Genomic DNA, 20373 nt, shown 5'->3' with positions numbered 1-20373 from the left:
TGGATTCGTTGGCTAAACTAGCATTGTCTGTTTTGTAAAGCTACCACGTTCTGTGTTTCAGACACTTTAAAGCCTACTAGAATCAAGGAAAGGATGGTGAAACTCAGTTCATGTCCCACTTCCTGTGCCACCTGAGCTGGTAGCTCCATATCTTACCTCATCCACACACCTAGTTGCTGTTTTCCTCTCCCCTGGTGATTCACTTCAAATCGTGGGACTTTAAGGCTATGTCTACATTAGAAACACTACAGTGGCTCTGCAGTAGTGCTGCACCTGCACTGCTGTTATGTGGACACTTACTACAGCGATGGAAGGTGTTCTTACGTTGCTGTAGTAAATTCACCTTTCCAAGAGGCGGTAGCTAGATGGATGGAAGAATTTGTCCATCAACCTGGTTCTGTCTACACTGGGGCTTAGATTGGCTTAATGATGTCTCTTCTGGAGTGTGAATTTTTCACTCTCCTCAGCAATGTAGCAGGTCGACCTAACATTCTAGTGTAGACTAGTCCTCAGCCTTGGAGAATACAGTATTTGGAGCAAGCCTGCATTGGCTTCCCTAGAATGGGCTAGATAATTTAATAGGTTGTTTTAATCTCTGACATCTATGATGTCTAACCAATGGATAAGGCCCATGGATGTTTCTACTAAAATGACGAGCAGTGAAACAGTTAGCAATATTGACATTTAAACTTTCATCCTCAGACTCAAGAGTTAAAACACACAGACAAACAGCTTGCTTCTCTTTGCACTATTGTTCCAAGCTATTTCCAGATTCAGGAAGACAACACTAGGTTGAGTCACATGAGGAACCTTTTCTTTAAATCATCAAGGCTGGTTAATTAACTGCTAAAAGTACAGCAAAAATATGTTTAATGAAATTTTAAACTCTGCTTAAACTACATAGACTGTTTAAGGAATACTGGAACGGCATTCTGGTTCAAGCTCTGACTAGAGTCACAATAATTTCAGTATATTAACACTTGTTTGGCTCCAAAGGTGGAGATATATAAGGATGGAATTAAATTGTATATATTTATTAAATTAATTTTAAAAGATTAGAGTACCCATGATTATATGTATATAAATGAAGGCTAGAATTTAATGATTATGCTGCATTGGTGACCCCGGTGCACAGAGTATCCTGCTTAATTAACAATCTGTGTTTAAGTAGCAAATAGAAATTCAAATAGAAAAGATTCGCAAAATATGAGGAAGTGCTGGGTTTACCATTTTCCACTAAAAGGTATTAATAGGATCATCTGAATTTTGTAGAAACCTTTGAACTTTTAAGTGTTTAATTAAAAAGTTCTTTCTATAGGTGCTAACATCTATCAGAAATCTTTATCAGATCATTTCAGAGGCTCTCTTCAGTGAAAACTCAAGGCAGGAAGAGGTCACAGAGATTTCCTCTCTTTCTTTTATAGGCAAAGTGAAGAGTATACGGGAGGCCTTCTTCAATGATCAAAATTCTCAGTTGTTCAAGAAATAAATAAAAAAGTAAATGTTAAGTGTGCAATAAGCTAAAAAAGTCAAGCAGTTATGCACAATATTATCCAAGCTACAGCTCTGGATATACATAAAGGGAAAAAACTAATAGAGAATGCTAAGTGCCCATTATAATTAACATAACAATTAATAATACTTAGCACTCATAGCACTTTTCATCCATAGATGTGTCAGTATGGCTTTTGAATTTACTAACATTTATATATTAGCTCTTATCATACTTAGTTATTTTCATTTAAAAAAACAATTGAATATGAATACGTGGAACCCAATCATGCAGTCTTCACTCTGGCAAAAATTCTGTTGATTTTATTTGCCTAAGTCAAGTCTCTGGAAATACAGAGACGCTCCACTGACTTCAATCGAGCTATGACAATTTGCACCAGCTGAGGTTTTACTCCTTTGAGTTTCTCAGCTTCAGCTTAGGGTAAACCCATACAGGAGATATCAGGTTCAGAGAACCAGATTTTTAAAGGTATTTAGGTGCCTAAAGATGCAGCTACATGCTTAACTCCTATGCCTCCTAAATACCTTTTAAAAGCTGGCCCTCTGAGCCTGATTCTTCCCTATATGAATGTATTCTCTGCCATACAGAGAATACTCAGGGAGGCAGAACCTCAGCTGGTGCAAATTGTCATGGTTCCATTGTAGACAATTGGGCCAATGGAGCTCTGACAATTTGCATCAGCTGAGAAGCTGCCTCAGAGTTCTCACTTCCAGTTTACTCATCCTTCCTTCAGAGATGAAGTTTGGCCAAACACATCTAAGGCCCTAGCTACTGACCCTGGCTCAGCCACCGTGTAACATGGCCAAGGTCCCTATTTGTAAAACGGGATTCATAATTCTTACCCATCTTTGTAAAGTTCCTTCAGTTCTCTGTGTGAACAGCATGGTAGAGTATAAGTGCTATGTACTACTATTAAGTATAATTAAATATTCACCAACAAACATCTGTATAAAATTATATAATAAAACGTTCATTATCCATATGCAAAATTGCTTCTTGTTGATAGAGAATATACGTAATTGGCCAAATTTAATTTTAAGAACATCATTGTTCTGGAAGGATGCAAAAACCCCAATTCTTTTTTCCTTCAATATAATTCAGATTTGTTTCCAATTTTCCTAAAAACTCACTCTAAGGCTTTGTGATGCTTTATGCGGTGTGTTTCACACAAAGGATTATTATACTATTGTTTTTCTGCTCAGTTTTAAACCCTGAAAACCAGAGTTGATATGTAGGTGTCAGCTAATGGTTCACAACTGCGGCATTACTATAAGATAATTTATTATAGGTGGAAACTTATATTAGGCATATTAAATAGAAATTACATCATCATTGTTCAATATTTGTTGCCATAAACAAAGTGGGCCAAATTATGATATTCCTCTTAAATGTAAATTAAAAAGAACATATAAACTGTAAATCTAAGCAGGTAGGGACAAAGAGGACTAATTGTAGGGAGAAGTGGAATATTTACAGTAGAAAATATGCCATAACATAGCATGTTTACTGAATGGAGAAAAGGTGGGGGTAAAGGGCTATACAGTTCTGTAGATAGGGAGACTATGGGAGAACATTTGTTTTCCACTATGTATATTAAATACATTCTTTCAACTACCTACACAAGTTAAGGCTGAAATTGCATCTTGAAGTTCCAGTGACAAGAACAAGCAACTCAAATTGTGCTTTGCTTGATATTTCATTGATTATTATGCATAAACGAAGTTCTTATTCCTTTTATGCAATAAAAATGTACATAGGCAACTGAATGTCTCCCAGTACTTTACAATAAAAGGAAACAATGAACAAAATAGAATCCAGCTTGGCCTAAACTCAAAAGAAAAAATCAGAACTCATATCATGGACAACTAATTCCAAAATTGAAGGGTATAGAATGAAATGGTCCAAACACTAAATGATTGTAGGTGGAATAATGGAATATGCAGCAATTTATCTTAGAAAGATTTTAAAATGCATGACAAGTGATACTGAAAATAAAAGAAGGATTTCACCCATAAAATTAAAGTTGAAAGGAAATTTTACAGTCAACATAAACATGATTTTGGAATAAGGATTCTAAGACAAGAATAATGTACATAGTTAGCCTGGTCTTGGTCAAAAGCCTGTCTGCTGAATTCTGAATAAGCTGGAGTCTGCCAATCAATTTGGCAGGGAGCCCAGCAAACAAAGAATTACAGTAGCCAAGGCTAGATGTTATAAATGAATGGATTAACGTCTCCAGGTCAGCTGTGGATAGAAAAGGGCGTATTTCTGGCAACTTCCTGATATGCATTTGGTGACATATTGACTATGTTCCAGCACTGAGTCCAAGACCAAAATTACCCTCGGCAACTTGACATGTGATGTTGACACAATATTTCAGTTAAGTGGCAGAGTAAAGAAAGATACAGAATTTTATAATTAATTGGGTCCAAAGAGAAGTATTTAGGTTTCAATGGTATTTACTTTCAGAAAATTATTTGTCATCTGCATATTAACAGCCAAAAGACAATAGAGCCCATTCATTGTTACCCAAGATACACTGCCAGAGAGGGAGAAACAGAAGTGAATGGCATCAGCAGAACAGAGCAGGTAACCTATAAAAGTTAAAAATAACACCCATGGGAAGAGTATAGAAATGCAAAGTACATATAGAGTAGCATATGTTGGAGTTCACTAATCAATTAGACTTGCTATGATAGACCCCATAATGAATTTATACAATAGAAACCTACATCATACTGGCTGTGCAACTACATCTACAAAGAATAACCAGAAACCCTGGTTTGAAAAGAAAATGAGGGCAAAGAGAGAATGACCGTTTGCTACAACTCAGTCAGAAAATAACAGTTTACCAGGGTAAATATACCTCTGTGTGATCAACTAACAAACTTGCTCAGAGTTGCTGCATTTTCTTCAGGTTAGAGCCACTGCATTGTGAAGGGAGGCTGCCACATCTGCCAATCCCATCTCACAGGAAAACTTATGGGAGAGCCTAAGAGAAGGGAAGTTCTACAATGAGCCTCTTGAGGAGCTCCTCCCACATTGTGTTGGTGGGTGGGTGGGAGCGACGGTTTGTCACTGGGAAGACTAAAATACCCCCCTCCCTAAGTGCCAGGAATCCCAAGGGATTAATGAGAGACCACCGCCAGCCATGCAGAAGCTCTGTGTGTGTCCTGTTGTCTATTGGTTTGCTGGTTGCAAGGCTTCAATGCAGGCATGCTACCAGGGATACCCCCTTGCCATGTCTGCCCTCAAGGTCACCCTTAAAATGAAGATCCTCACCACCTGGGGGCTCTCTGGGAAAGGATCTGTTGCCCCAAGTTGCATAATGTTTCTTGGGATATCTCCATGGTCTCAAGGGGAAAATGATGTGAGTTCCCCTTAAGTGCTCCATATCCAATGCAGGGCCACTTCCCACCACCAGCCCGACCAGCCTGTCCCTTTCCTCTATATGGATCTCAGCTTTGGAGAGAGCCATGAGCAGGGGTCCTGGGAAGGGAGATGCTGCCAGATAGGCACTGAAGCATACCTTCTGCATGAGAAGAGTAAGAAATGAGCATGAAGGCCCCTCTCTCTGCATGGATCTAAGGGGTATGATTCATCCCTCTCTTATTTACATACTCTGTCCTCATGAACTAGCCACAATGCATTTGAGAACAGATAATGTATCCAGTATTAGGGGGTTTCTGGGTCAGGAACATTGACCCTAACCACAGTGCCCTCCTGGCCCACTTTACTATAGTCTTCCTCCCAGTCATTGCTAATTCTTAAATAAAAATCTCCCTTGGCTGGGATATCTAAAGGTCCTCCATACCCACAGAAAGGGAGTAGTGTCTAGGTGTACCATATATATGTGTGTGTGTGTGTGTGTGTGTGTGTGTGTGTGTGTGTATAGATATATGTATTTATACAAATACAGATTATATAGAATCATAGATTTGTAGGACTGGAAGGGACCTTGAGATGTCATCTAGTTCAATTTCCTGCACTCATGGCAGGACTAAGTATTATCTAGACTTTTCCTGACAAGTGTTTGTCTAATCTGCTTTTAAAAATCTCCAGTGATGGAGATTCCACAACCTTTCTAGGAAATTTATTCCAGTGCTTAACCACCATGACAGTTAGGAAGTTTTTCCTAATGCCCAGCCTAAATTGCCCTTGCTGCAATTTAAGCCCCTTGCTTCTTGTCCTATCCTCAGAGGTTAAGAAGAACAATTTTTCTCCCTCCTCCTTGTAACAACCTTTTATGTACTTGAAAACTGTTATTATGTCCCCTCTCAGTCTTCTTTTCTCCAGACTAAACAAACCCAATTTTTTCAATCTTACCTCATAGGTCATGTTTCCAGACCTTTAATAATTTTTGTTGCTCTCCTCTGGACTTTCTCCAATTTGTTCACATCTTTCCTGAAATGTGGCACCCAGAACTGGACACAATTCTCCAGCTGAGGCCCAATCAGCGACACACACACTCTTACAAAAATAGTTAGATTTTTTAAAATCTGCTGCTGCAAGCTTCCACCTCACCCCCCACTGATCATATTTGTGCAAGTCCATGTTGGTTGTTAAGAAGTTGGGTGACTGGCAGGGCTGGCTCTAGGATTTTTGCTGTCCCAAGCAAAAAATTTTTTGGCCGCCCCCCTTTTTTTTCATGGCCCCCGGCTCCTCACCAACTCCACCCCTTCTAAACCCCTTCCCCAAATCCCCAGCCCCGCCTCCTCCCGCGGGTGTGCAGCATTTCCCTCTCCATTGATTCCTGGGGGCCCCCATGACAAATCACCCTAGCTCACCTCCGCTCTGCCTGCTCCCCCCGGTGTGCCACTGCTCCGCTTCTCCACGCTCTCTCTCAGGCAAGGGAGGGTGGAGAAGCGGAGCAGCGGCGCATTCAGGGGAGCAGGCGGAGCAGAGGTGAACTAGGGTGGGGGGGCACAGGAAGTAGAGGAATCACTCCCCGCTCCAGCTCACCTCCGCTCCACCACTGCTTCTCTTCCCACCCTCCCAGACTTGCTGCACGAAAGCAGCCTGGGAGAGAGGGGGGAGAAGCGGTGCAGCAGCGCGTTCAGGGGAGCAGGCGAAGTGGAGGTGAGCTAGGGTGGTGGGGCGCAGGAAGTAACAAGAGGTAGAGGAACCGTTCCCCACTCCAGCTCACCTCCACTCCACTGCCGCCGCCTCCCCAACTGCCTGCTGCTAGGCTTCTCCTCCCTCCCAGACTTGCTGTGCAAAACAGCTGTTTCACGCACAGCAAACCTGGGAGGGAGGGGGGAGAAGAGAAGTGGAGGGGGGGCGCTCAGGGGAGCCAGTGGAGGCCAGCTGGGGTGGCAAGTGGGGGCGGCGGGGGCACTTTTTCCCCAGGCCCCAGAGTCAGCACCTATGATGGCCGCGCCAGAATGCCGCCCCTAGAAATGTGCCGCCCCAAGCACCTGCTTGTTTTGCTGGTGCCTGGAGCCGTCCCTGGTGACTGGCAGTGATATTACCTGAGTTTTGCATGTAACAATATACAAATTACCTCATATAAGTAGAGGGAAAAAAACATTTATAAGTGTTTTTATCCAGTCCACCTTGCCTAGCCTTTCCTTTGCAACACTAATTATAATCACCCTCCCTTCTCATGATGCCCTTCTAATTCACTGTCATTGGAATGGGCATAATTTGGGGGCAGTGTGGGAGGGCACTGAGCCCCCCCCAAACTGCCTGTGTCAGGCAGGCATGGAATTTGCCTCCCATGCATGGCCCCTTTGGCCTGGCTGGAGCTGCACCCCCAAATATATCAGTCAAACTATCCCTATGATCATTGGTTGCTGTCCTTCGGATGTGCTTTTCTCTTACCAAGAAACAGCATGAGGAAAAGATAAAGAGGGAACATCCTGGAAATACTGAAACTTCCATATGCCTCAGAATCCATAACAAAACACGCTCAATCACTTGTTCCAAAGCATTTATATTAATAATTAAACAACACTTACTTCTAGAAAAGTAGAAACACTTCTTGTTGTATGTTGAAACAACAGAATGTACTAAAATTAAACAGAGCTCACCATGTCCTACAAGGGATTGCTAGGAAATCTGTCCAAAAAATAAATGTTGAAAGTCTTTTAAGATGTGAAATGTGGTTTAATTTACAGTGAAGAAACTGGCAGCCCAGTGTAACAAAGAGCTTTGGCACACTGCCATGCAATAAATCACTTGAATTTAACAAGACCACTACACCTACATGTCATTTCTCAGCAAACTGGAACCTGTCACCAGGCCAGTGTGACACAGTAGGGCAGGTATAGATGCACAGTACCTTCTCTGTTAATGCTGACATTGTACAGTAAGGAATAAAGCTTGTGGGCTATACTCTGACATCACAGAAACAAATCTAATACAAAGAAAGAATCTGTGCGTGCGACTGTCTTCATCACCTTGGCTGGATTTCCTGCTATCCCTAATGTACTGTGTGTAATTAGCTGATCTCCTTGATAATTGGGATTGATGTGGTTTTTGTTGTAGGTGGCGGATGGTTCTGTAGATAGTCAAGACTGTCACAGCTACTTTTGTGTTTTTATCTCATCAGGAAAGAGCTCCATGAGGAGGTCCTGAGAGGAAGAGGCCTCATAAATGTGCATGGGCTCTGACAGGTTCCCCTATGCATAGGGACTCTCCTGAAATAACAACCTACCAGGGCAATAGAGCATGACAGCTTTATGAGGCTCCTTCTTCTCAATGAAGACCAGGACGGTACATTTGTTTCAAGTGTCAGATGGCTTCCTTTGCTGAGGAAAAAGACAGGGCCTCATTTGTCAGCCAAAAAGTCATCTGTCTCATCCGAAAAAAACTTTCTAGTTTCTAACGCTGGAAAATGTTTGCTTCCCCCTATTTTGCTCAAACCCTTCCAAGCCCCTATCTGTCATATGCACCCTGTGCCTTCCTCCTCTCCTTTGCTGCCTCCATTCTCACCCTCTCCCTTTTGCATCCTTTCTCCCTCTCCATCTCCATCTTTCCTTTGCTCTCACATTTCTGCCCTGCTCACACCACCCCAAATATGTTTGTAATAATAAAAAAACTACTACCTTTGGGCCCAATCCTGTGAACACTTACTACCGGACAGAGCTCTCTAATGTGAGTGTTCCCAGTGAGGGCAATAATCATGTCAGCCAGTAATATTAGCAGGGTCTGGTCCTTCATTTATAAACAACAAACTAAATCAAGTTTTAAAAGTGCAGCCATCATGAAGTGTGCCCAACTAACCAAAACATTCGCTCTATCTCACTGGTGTAACCCCTGTCCTCTCTTCCCTGCTCCAGTTCCTTATTATCTTCACTCACCACGTCATGTCCACACAGTATTTAGCTTCCACTTCATTAAAGCATTTAAAATCTTCTTAACTCCATAGCTATTCAGAAAAGCACTTCAGCATGTTCACTGACTTCAGTGGGACTTGAGCCATTGCTTCAGTGCTTTGAGACTTGATCCTGTTAGGTGCTGAGTGCCCTCAACTCCGATGTAAGTGAACACCTTGCAAGATCAAGATGACTAGGGATGTACTGCTGAATTGAAGCCTTAAACTGAAAACTCTTTAGAAGCTAACTCTTTTATTTGGTTGTAAAGCACCACATGCATTTATAGGCCTATATAAAACAATACATAAAAATAATAGTGAGATGTCTTATTAGTGAAATTCAGGCTCCACTGAAATCAGAAGCAAAACTCCTTTTCGCTTCGATGGGGCCTAAAATTATACAGTACTGGAGAAACAAAGGAATCCAAGATAGATGAAACACATGGAGGGAAGTGATTATTCCCCTCTATTCGGCACTGGTGAGGCCACCTCTGGAGTACTGTGTTCCACAGGCGCCAACTTTCCTTGGCGCCGGGAGGTGCTTGCACCCCCCTGCCCTGCCCCCAGCACAGCCCTGACTCCTCCCCCTCCCTGCCCCTATTGGACTCCTCCCCAATTCTCCGCTCCTGCCCTGCCTCTTCCCCGAGTGCACTGTGTTTCTCCTCTTCCCGCTCCCTCCCACTGCTTGCCGCACGAAACAGCTGTTTTGCAGCGCAAGTGCTGGGAGAGGGGGAGGTGGGAGAAGCAGGACTCGACGGCGCACTCAGGGAAGGAGGCGGAGGGGAGGCGGAGGTGAGCTGGGGAGGGGGGGTGGGGCGGAGAGCTGCCAGTGGGTGCAGAGCACCCATCAATATTTCCCCATGGATGCTCCAGTCCCGGAGCACCCACGGAGTCGGCACCTATGCTGCATTCAGTTTTGGGTCCCCCACTCCAGAAAGGATGTGGACAAATTGGAGACAGTCCAGTGGAGGGCAATGAAAATGATTAGGGGGCTGGGGCACATGACTTATAAGGAGAGGCTGAGGGAACTGGGCTTATTTAGTCTGCAGAAGAGAAGACTGAGGGGGGAATTTGATAGCAGCTTTCAACTACCTGAAGGGGAGTTCCAAAAAGGATGGAGCTAGGCTGTTCTCAGTGGTGGCAAATGACAGAACAAGGGGCAATGGTGTCAAGTTGCAGTGGGGGAGGTCTAGGTTAGATATTAGGAAACACTATTTCACTAGGAGGGTTGTGAAGCACTGGAAGCAGGGGCGGCTCCAGGCCCCAGCACGTCAATCGTGTGCTTGGGGCGGCATGCCGCGGGGGGCACTCTGCCGGTCGCTGGGAGGGCGGCAGGCAGGGTGCCTTCGGTGGCATGCCTGCGGAGGTTCCGCTGGTCCCGCAGCTCCAGTGGACCTCCCGCAGGCGTGCCTGTTGAGGGTCCGCTGGTCCCGCGGCTTCGGTGGACTTCCCACAGGCGTGCCTGCAGAGGGTCCGCTGGTCCCGCAGCTCCAGTGGACCTCCCGCAGGCGGTGGAGCCACGGGACCAGTGGACCCTCCGCAGGCACGCCTGCGGGAGGTCCACCGAAACCGCGGGACCAGCGGACCCTCCACAGGCACGCCTGCGGGAGGTCCACTGGAGCTGCGGGACCGGCAACTGGCAGAGCGCCCCCTGTGGCATGCCGCTGTGCTTGGGGTGGCGAAATGTCTAGAGCCGTCCCTGACTGGAAGGGTTGCCTAGGGAGGTGGTGGAATCTCCATCCTTAGAGGTTTTTAAGGCCCAGTTTGACAAAGCCCTGGCTGGGATGATTTAGTTGGTGTTGGTCCTGCTTTGAGCAGGGGGTTGAACTAGATGACCTCCTGAGGTCTCTTCCAACCCTAATCTTCTATGACTCTATGATTTTATGACAAAGGAATGAGCCATCAGACAACATTAGGGTTGGAGACCATGGCTATACAGCAACAAGAAGGTATATAGAAAAATGAGGCAAGGAAGAATAACAACACTGGACAAACCTACACGAAGTCTTTCATCCTAGAATAGGTCCTCTGGCATTGCAACAGCATTTTGGACAAAACTTTGTTAAAAATATCTGTATGTAAGAATATAGAGACTCAGTTAAGGCTTACTAAAAAAAATTATTAGAAAAAACCCAAACAAACAAAATGCTGAATTAATATGCCAGCCAAAGGGGCTAAATGGATCATAAAGGTCTTTTACAAATATATCAAAGGAAAAAGAAGTACCAGAGGATAATGATATTAATGATTAATTTTTTTTATTTGTATTCTGTTAGCACCTAAGGACACTAGGCCCCATTGTGCGAGGCACTATACAAACACTTCAGATGAGACCATCCGTGCCTTGAAGAGCTTAATGATGGCTTGAAAAATTACTGAAATAGCTAACTCCAATTTTTGTAATTAGTCTTTAGCAAAAGGAATAAAGAAGACTGGGCAATTAAGGAAAACCTTTTTTAAAACAGATACCAATAGAAAGCAATTAAGGGAATACTAGGAAAGTATGAATACTTAGAAGAAAGTCTGGATAATCTACATCCTGGATTCTAAGACACTTAACTAGCAAACCTATTGTACCTGTAGTGGAACTGACTGTATATCTGAAAAATCATGGAACATACTATGGAGTTAATGGATTGTGGGAGAAAGTAATTGCCGTGCTGATATTTAAAAAAAACAGGCAAGAAGGTGAGTGATCCCGGTAACCACCAACATGAGTCTCACTTCTGTCCTGGTAAAATAATGGAGCACATAACCTGGAAAAGGGACAAAACAAAAACAAGGTCCATTCCCTTTTTATTATGCATGAAGAAGGCCTGGAAGGATTTTATTTAAGTTTGGTTGGGGTTTTTTTTGCTTAGATTTTTACATTAGAAATTCAGGTCCTGTCTAGCTGAGAAGACTCTGATGACTTTAGAACTGAAGAAATCATATCACAAGGGAGTAAACTTCGAGCAATTGAGAGGGGAAAGGAATTTTAGCCAGACTGTTTAGAATGTGTCTTTGTTAACACCGATATTTCCTTGAGAAAGGACATTCAATTCCCCTTCATTAAAATGTGAGAGCACTAACAATATAAATCCTTTGAGATATACAGAAGGTCCCTGGGAATGGCCAGGGAAGATCAAAGCTGACATTCATGATATTTCTAAGGTAAAAAAACTACATGACCCTCACCCCCCCAGCCAAAAAAAAAACACCTTTCAGTCTCTCATTATACGTCATAAAGAAACGAATGGGCAGTTGAACAGTATCTCAAAAGAAGTGGTGGGTGTTATGTAAAGCCTCCGCTCAAATGTGATTGTAAGATCTGTAACTTGTATCATTAAGTTCTGCAACCTTTTTGCAGACTTTGTAATTTCAGTTATTGTTAGCATAGCCTTTTAAGTTTTGTACCCTTTGCAAGCTCTGTAACCTTTTCAAGTTACCACTTGTATGAACTTCCAAGCTGTGTAATATCCCATCTCGCAATCAGAGAGTTGAACAAGGAAATGTGTGGGGAAGATAAGGGAGTGTGAACAAGGGAGTGTATGTGGGACTGGGCGGAGAGGAACTGCAAGGAGAAAGGAGCCAGGAGCCAGGTGTGTCTAATATAATCTGCCCTGAGAAGGCAATCACAAAGTGCTGTAAAGAAACGAAGAACCTGGTATGCATGAAAGGAACTGGTCTGGGAATGCTTCTCGGTGATGGACACAGAAGGAAAACTCAGTGTATGTGACAGGAGCCGCCCAGTTACAGCAAAAGGAAGCAGCCATGCACACAAGCAGCTGCTGCTTCTTGACCTGCTCAGCAGCCTGGATTCGTGACCGCAGGCGGACACACTAGATCTACCACACTTTGGCTTCTCAGCCTCCATGCTGTCTCCAGTAACTCTCCGCTTGTGTAAGTGTGTGGGTGCATGAGGGTATGAATGCAGTGAATGTGTGCGTGTATGAATAAGCTCCATCTCTTTTCTATCTGACCTAACAGCAGCATTGTAATAAAACTAATACAAGTGTGACCTTGGGTTGGTTTTTAAGGGAATAGAGGTAACATTAGTGGTGGAGATGCTGGGGATTGAACCCAGGGCCTCATACACTAGTGTTATAGTTGGGTGGATAAAGACAGAGCACCCATCTACTGGAAGGAGGAAGACTCTAAGGGCTGCAAGGTGGAATCATAATGTGCTGATTGAAACACCATATTCCTTTACAGACAGGAGCTAATCTAAAATGATCAGGATGCTTGGAGAGACTTTGTGAGACTGATTATGCTGTATCCAGGCAGAGAAACTTTTCCATGTAGACAGATAGTTGGCCCTAGTCAAATCTTTTCTACTCTAGTGGCTAGTCTACACTAGAAGCGCTACATCAGGACCTGTGGAAGCAGGGAGATGGGAAGAAAGGCATATCTGAAATTGTCTGCCCACAATAATAGGAGAGCACCACCTTGAGAGTTGCAGCCGATGGCTCCCTTGGAACAATCTAGGAGGAGTTTTTTTTGTTTGTTTGTAATGAAAAGAAGTCTTATAAATGTGTGCTTCACTGTGTGAATATGTCTGTCAGAACAGAGTCATGGATTTCCCACTCATGGTTTGCCAAAAAGTGCCTGCTAAGATTGTCTGCTAAGGAGTTGTGAATAGCCAAGAGGTATGCCGCCTGGATAGCCATGCTGTGTCTGATACACCAGTTCCAAAACCTGACTGCCTCCAGACAAAGTGGGAGAGACCTCTCTCCTCCCCTCTCTCTCTCTCTACGCAGACCACAGTAGTGATACTCTCTGACATGACTTGGATGTGGAGGGAGCGAATAAGTGGGAGGAAGGCCTTGCATGCAAGGAGAATTGCCCACAGCTCCAGGATGTTGATATGCAGTCTGGCCTCCTGTGGGGTGCATGTACCCTATGCAGTGTGACAGTTCAAGTGGGTGCCCCACCCTAGAAGAGAAGCATCTATTCCGATGGTCACACTGGGAGTGGGAGTAGAGAAGGGGACTCCTACTTGTACATTGTCTGAGTTCTATTGCCCCTTGGTGTAATAGGGATTCTGCTTCCTGTTGAAGACTCACGTGTACAGGTGGTCCCCAAAGGGAGACTTAGAAGGCAGTTTGTGAGGAGGAAAGGAGAGGAATTCTATGGAGTATCCCTAATGGATAATCTCCAATACCCAATTGTCCATCATGATTAGCTCCCAGTTGAGGGAGACGAGTGTAAGATGGCCACCGAAGGTGACCAAAGAAGGGCAAGTGGCATCAGAGATGATAAGTTGGTCTTGACTAAGATGTCAAAAGTGGCTCCTAGCCTAGCCGTGGGTTGGGAATGGGTCACGGTCACAGTGACAGAAGGGGCTGAAAAGCGGGGCCTCTGTGTCTTTTGTCACTTTTGGGAAGGCTTAGCAAGACACTGGTAATACAAACCATGAGGAGGAAGAGGAGGAAGAGAAGGCCTTGGTTTATAGGTCTGCCTTTGGTGTTTCATCTTCAGGGTGGGTGTGTAGCTCCCCTGGGAGTAGAGAGCAGACCTTAACGAATGAAGAGAGTCATCAGTTTTCTCATTAAAGAGGTTCGACTCGTGAAAAGGAAAGTCTTGGACAGTATGCTGCACTTCCCTGGGGAAGCCTGAGGATTGCAACCAAGAATCCTTCCTTCTAACAATACTAGTGGCCAAGCTTCTGGATAGTGAATCCCCTGCATCAACTGCAGCCTAAAGGGCTGTTTTCACCACCAATTTACCCTCTTCTAGAAGTGAGAGGAACTGTAGTCTGTTGTCAGGGGAACGTTTGACCTAAAAGGCCACCAGCCTAGAAGTAGTTGTTGAAGTCACACATGGCTAGCAGAGCCTGGTAATTGGTGATGCGGAATTGTAATCCCACAGAGAAGACCTTTCTCCCCAGGAGGTCCAGTCTCTTGGAACCCTCATCTGATGGGCTAGTCCAGGGGTCGGCAACCTTTCAGAAGTGGTGTGCCGAGTCTTCATTTATTCACTCTAATTTAAGGTTTCGCGTGCCAGTAATACATTTTAAAGTTTTTAGAAGGTCTCTTTCTATAAGTCTGTAATATGTAACTAAACTATTGTTGTATGTAAAGTAAATAAGTTTTTAAAAATGTTTAAGAAGCTTTATTTAAAATTAAATTAAAATGCAGAGCCCCTTGGAGCGGTGGCCAGGACCCAAGCAGTGTGAGTGGCACTGAAAATCAGCTTGCGTGCCGCCTTCGGCACGTGTGCCGTAGGTTGCCTACCCCTGGGCTAGTCCTTAGGCATTGTGACCTATTTCGTACCGCCACAGAGTTTGGAGCAAGTTGGGAGAACAGAAATTTGTCTCCCTTTGCTGGGATGAAATAGCAGCTCTTGGCTCTCTTAGGTGTCGGGTTACTGAATGCTGGGGTATGCCAGACTAATTTCACCCTTCCAATTAAATCTCGTTAACTGGGAGGGCCACCTTACTTGGGCCCTGAGGCTGCAGAATGTCCAACAGTTGGTGGTGTAAGTTTTGGACTTCCTCCAGGGATAAAAGATTATAACAAGGAGCAGGGAGAAAAAATGTTTTTCTTTACCTCTGAGGATAGGATAAGAAGCAAGGGGCTTAAATTGTAGCAAGGGAGGTTTAGATTGGACATTAGGAAAAACTGTCAGGGTGGTTAAGCACTGGAATAAATTGCCTAAAAACGTTGTGGAATCTCCATCACTGGAGATTTTTAAGAGCAGGTTAGACAAACACCTGTCAGGAATGGTCTAGATAATACTTAGTCCTGCCATGAGTGCAGGGGACTGGACTAGATGACCTCTCAAGGTCCCTTCCAGTCATATGATTCTATGATTCTATATTTGGAGCTCATTAGCCACTCTTCATAGTAAATCCTGGTATTGCCTATGGTCATCTGGTGGAGATGGGGAAGAAGGAGAGACTGCCTCATCCGGGGAAGAGAAGAGATTCCTGTCAGAACCATCAGTACTTGCAGTTCCGGTTTGACATCCTCCTCCTCATATACCGACAGAACGAGTTGTTAATGTAAAAGAGAAGAGTGGAAAGACTCCTGGATGGGTCCTGGGCATTTGCTACAGTGATCCCACAGCCCCCAGTGGGCCAAAATGAGGGGCCAACTGATTGTGTGGAACCCCAGGGCATGGGGACCATTGGCCCCTAGAGAGGTTGTGTCCACGAGGGGAGCCACCGAGAATCCTGGATCACCTGTCCAGGCGTGGCTCTCTTCAGGGGGATGAAGGAGGAATCGGCTTGTCAGATTCTTATGAATATGAAAATTGCTCCTGTTGGAATGGCAGAGCCATCAGTATTGAGGTAATTCTGCCTGATGGCTGTAAATGAGATGGTTCCTGGGACATGGAAATTGTGTCATCTTCCAGTGTAATAATGTCCCTCAGGTGGCCTGGGCCAGAGCAGAGGGGAAACTATAGGTAGAGGAGGAAGATATCCTCCAGTGCCATATAAGTTTCTGTGTGTCCTGGTGTGTAGGGGGTTTCGATGGTCAGCACCTGGCACATCACTAGTCATGGTGCATCTTTGGGTGGATGAGTCAATACTGCGGAGTCCAGACCCTTGTGGATGGGACCGGCGGATGACAGTCTTTGTGCTTCAGTACCGGGATCACCAACAGAACCGGCGGATCCTTCTTCCTACATGCTTTACTCTCCAACTTGGAGTTTTTTTGTGGAGTTGGTTCTTCAGGGTCTGCGCATCAGGGCTCAGGGAAGGAGTGTGTCTCTTATGGACAGTCTTTGACGAGGATCTGTCCTTGCACCCATCAGAGTGCCCCTTGCTCTCAGGAAAAGTCTTTGGGTTTAGCAAATGAAGGCTCTGCTCCTAACCACTTCCTTAGAGAGGCACTACTTGTTTGGTAGATTGATGTATATGGGGTCTCCCTGGCCTGGATCAGAGAGGGGCCTCATGGCCTTCTCCATTAAGTATTTTGTTAGGTGAAGAACATGGGCTTTGCGAGTTCTCAGTGGAAAGGAGTGACAAATGTGGCACTTTGCTGAAATGAGTCTCACCAAGACAGTTGAGGCAGAGTTGGTGTTCATCACTGATGGAGAAGGATCGGGGGCAGGAGAGGCAGTTTTTGAAGCCCAGGACTGTGGACATAGTCCCAGACTGCAGGGAGGGATTCCCTGGTTCAGGGAAGCAAAAACTACACTAACGACACTAAAACTATAACTGTACTAAGCTAAAAGAATAACTGTAAATTTTAGTTATAGATTCTCTGAAAGCTGAAGAAAGAGAGAACACTGGAGTCTGAATGAGGCAATGGAGTGGTAAAACTGAGGGGGTGTTGACCCACACTGCCTCTTATACCCTTACTCGGGAGCACAAGGAGATCTACTGTGCATGTGTGTGCCAATGGACACTACTTGTGTCCAGACTCAGGCGCATGGTGCGCATATGTACTCACATGTGGAATACACATGGGGACCACCACTTGAAGTAGAAAGATGGATTAAAGCTCTCACTTGCACTGTCCTGGTGCTGCTCTAGGCACTGCCTCCTCCCAGCACTCTCATGGCCACAAGAGGCCGGAATCCTAGCCCAGTCTGAGCACAGGGTAGGTATGTTTCAACTATGGCCTCTTTTCATTAACCACAGCCCCATTTCTCACTACAATGGCAGCAGAGACGCTATGTGGTATACATGCACTTGTAGGCTGGCTATATGCCATTGCAGAATCAACCTTACACTGGGGTGATTCTCCTAGGTCCTTATACACAGGTTTTGTGGGCAAAGCACACGACTGAGGTGATGTAAAATGGCCACATCAAGCCTGAGGATCTAGCTCTGTGAGCACTGTATTTATTTGTCTAGGACAAAATATGAATTTACATACATGTTAATTCTACAGTTACTTTTAATTCTTTGAAAGAGAATTAAAAAATAAAGTTCTTTTTTATCCACAACTATGAAGACTCATATTTAAAAAACAAATGTGCTCCCAAATGCCATAGAAATTTTCAATCACTGATCAAGAGCACTAGAGCAGGCTGGGAGCTGGAATAAAAATGGCAAACATTTTCCTTTTGATTTATTGTCACAATTCCTTTTTCAGTACAAATTTCTTACCAGCTCTAGTGAAGACTTTTCCCAGTGAGTTATAGAGTATTCTTTTCCTTTAGCTATTATTATTAACTATGATATAATTATAGAGCTGTTGCTAATTAGAACCAACTTTATGCTAGGCACCTTACAGATAAGTATAAAGAGTAGGAGTAGAATTTTCAAAAGTGTCTATGCGTATGTCTACCCTGCAATGCAACCTGTGCTTGGGCAAGGCAAATGCCCCCTTGCATCTACACTGAAATTACGCTAACCCAGAGCTCGGACTCGGAGTCCCAGGACTCTGCAGGGCTGGAGGGTACAAGCTTGAGTCAAGCAAGGAGCCACTGTCCAAGCCCTATTGTTTAGCAGTGTAACTGCAGCCCCACTTGACTTAGGTCCCAAGAATCATCCAGATGTATCACACAATTCCATGGAACAACTTCCTTAGTGTAAGGGGACAAATAGTCCCCTTACTAACACTCAGTGGGGGTGTTTTGGTTGGCTAGCTCCCAGTACTAAAAGGGGAAGGATTGATGGGTAATCAGGACCCTGAGACTGACAGTCTCAATGTAAAATACTTTCTTATTAACAAGGACTCTTGCAATCAGAATATTTTAGCTTATGGTCCAGCTACCAAAGAACTACAGGTAGTGAAATCCCTGTCACAAGTTTCCTTGCCACTCGTCTCTTCACCCACTCCCACCTGCCACTCACCCCTAGGGCGACAACTTCCCCTCTGCCGGATGGGTTCTAGCCCACCCCCCCACCTCTTCCCGCCCAAGCATCTGCCCTCGCTCCACCTCCCTTCCACCCTCTTCCCCCAAGTCCCCGCCTCTGCCCTGCCTCTTCTCCACCTCCTCCTCTGAGCGTGCCGCATTCCCGCTCCTCCCCCCTCCCTCCTGGAAAGCACTAAGCGCTGCCAAACAGCTGCTAGGTGGTGGGAAGCGCTGGAGGTGGGGAGGAGCGGTGACGCGGTATGCTGGGGGGTGGGGGGGAGAAGGAGGCGAGGACGAGGGAGCTTGGCTGCAACTTTTCCCCATGGGTGCTCCAACCCTGGAGCACCCACGGATTCAGCACCTCCCTCCCGCTTGCCTCCTTACCTAAATATCGGGACAAATGGAATCCCGACTGTACATTGATCGGGACGCGGGACAAAGGGCTAAATATCGGGACAGTTCCGATTTATCGGGACATCTGCTTACCCTAATTTTCTATGACCTATAGTGCTAACATTGATTTAGCATGAGTATGAGGGTTTATAGGCCTCTTGGGGAACTTGTGCTTTGGGGAAGGGATGAATAGTGAGAGTGTGGAAGTTCAGGGAAGGAGTGCCAGGTATATACAACCTCATGGTAGTGGACACAAGAGGTTGTGAACTCCATATAGGTAGCATGCTTCCTGAGAAGAAATCCCCATGAAGAACACATATTGCTAACACTTATTACAACAATCTGTAACCCACTAAACCCACATTTTTGTCTATGACTACAGGGGTGTTAACAGGCAACTCCTACTTGAATCGTCCCTTACATTACGGGCTAAATACTTAACCTAAACTATCTGTTCAACCTTGTATTTAGCTGTGACACTCTTATTACCTTTCCCAGACCTGAGTGGGACCAAGAGCTCTGTGTATCTTGAAAGCTTGTTTCTCTCGCCAACAGAAGCTGGTCCAATAAAAGATATTACCTCACCCACCTTGTCTCTCTAATAAAGAGACTAAGATTATCTGTAGAACTTTAACATGACCAGTAAATTGGTGGTGTGACCGCTATAATACATTTATTTGGCTGATTATCCTGCCATAAGCATCAGGTCAAACAATTAATGTATGTATTGAACACATGACCCAAATATTTAGGTTTAATCCTCTTGCTAAACTTTCAAATACCTGCAGTCAGAAACTTGTGACAGGGATTTCACTACCTGTGGTTCTTTGGTGGCTGGGCCATAAGCTAAAATGTTCTGATTGCACTAGTCCTTGTTAACAAGAAAGTATTTTACATTGAGACCAACATGCACTCTGTATATGTTTGAGACAAATACACTTGAACCCCATTTCCTTAACACAATTCTTCTCCACTTCCTGTGCTACTCATTTTTAGCCTCCCAGGTTCTTCCTTTACATTTCTCTTTTCAGGATGATTGTGCAGCATACCTTTCTTACAAGTACTGTAATGCTGATATCAATTGTCCATAACACTACAGTATTACACTAGTGTAAGCTGTTGTATTTTAGAATCTCACTGGCTCCACATAACTTACTAGACAGCACACCTATTCTGGATAGCTATGCTACTTGATGTATCAAGTTTAATTTCAGATTTTTGTTTACAAAGAGTGTTATGCTGATATGGCATACATACATAATTTTATGTGCATGGGAATGATGTAAATATGAGAGAGAATATTCCTTAATTTAACTATGAGATATGCAAGATTCTTGACAGGAGAAGCCTGTTTCACAATTCCTTGTTTTGCACTCTCGGTCTTACTATATTTATGTGAAATATGAAACATTGT

General features: G+C 44.4%; 1 protein-coding gene across 21 annotated transcripts in view; it reads right to left on the bottom strand.

Moving 5' to 3' along the window:
• ENOX1 (ecto-NOX disulfide-thiol exchanger 1) overlaps window positions 1–20373 on the bottom strand; it is a 521099-nt gene that overhangs the window by 88766 nt on the left and 411960 nt on the right. The window lies entirely within an intron of this gene.

Source organism: Mauremys reevesii, linkage group 1 (genome assembly GCF_016161935.1).
Source record: "Mauremys reevesii isolate NIE-2019 linkage group 1, ASM1616193v1, whole genome shotgun sequence".
Classification (NCBI taxonomy): Eukaryota; Metazoa; Chordata; order Testudines; family Geoemydidae; genus Mauremys; species Mauremys reevesii.
This window is presented reverse-complemented; position numbering and strand designations above follow the sequence as displayed.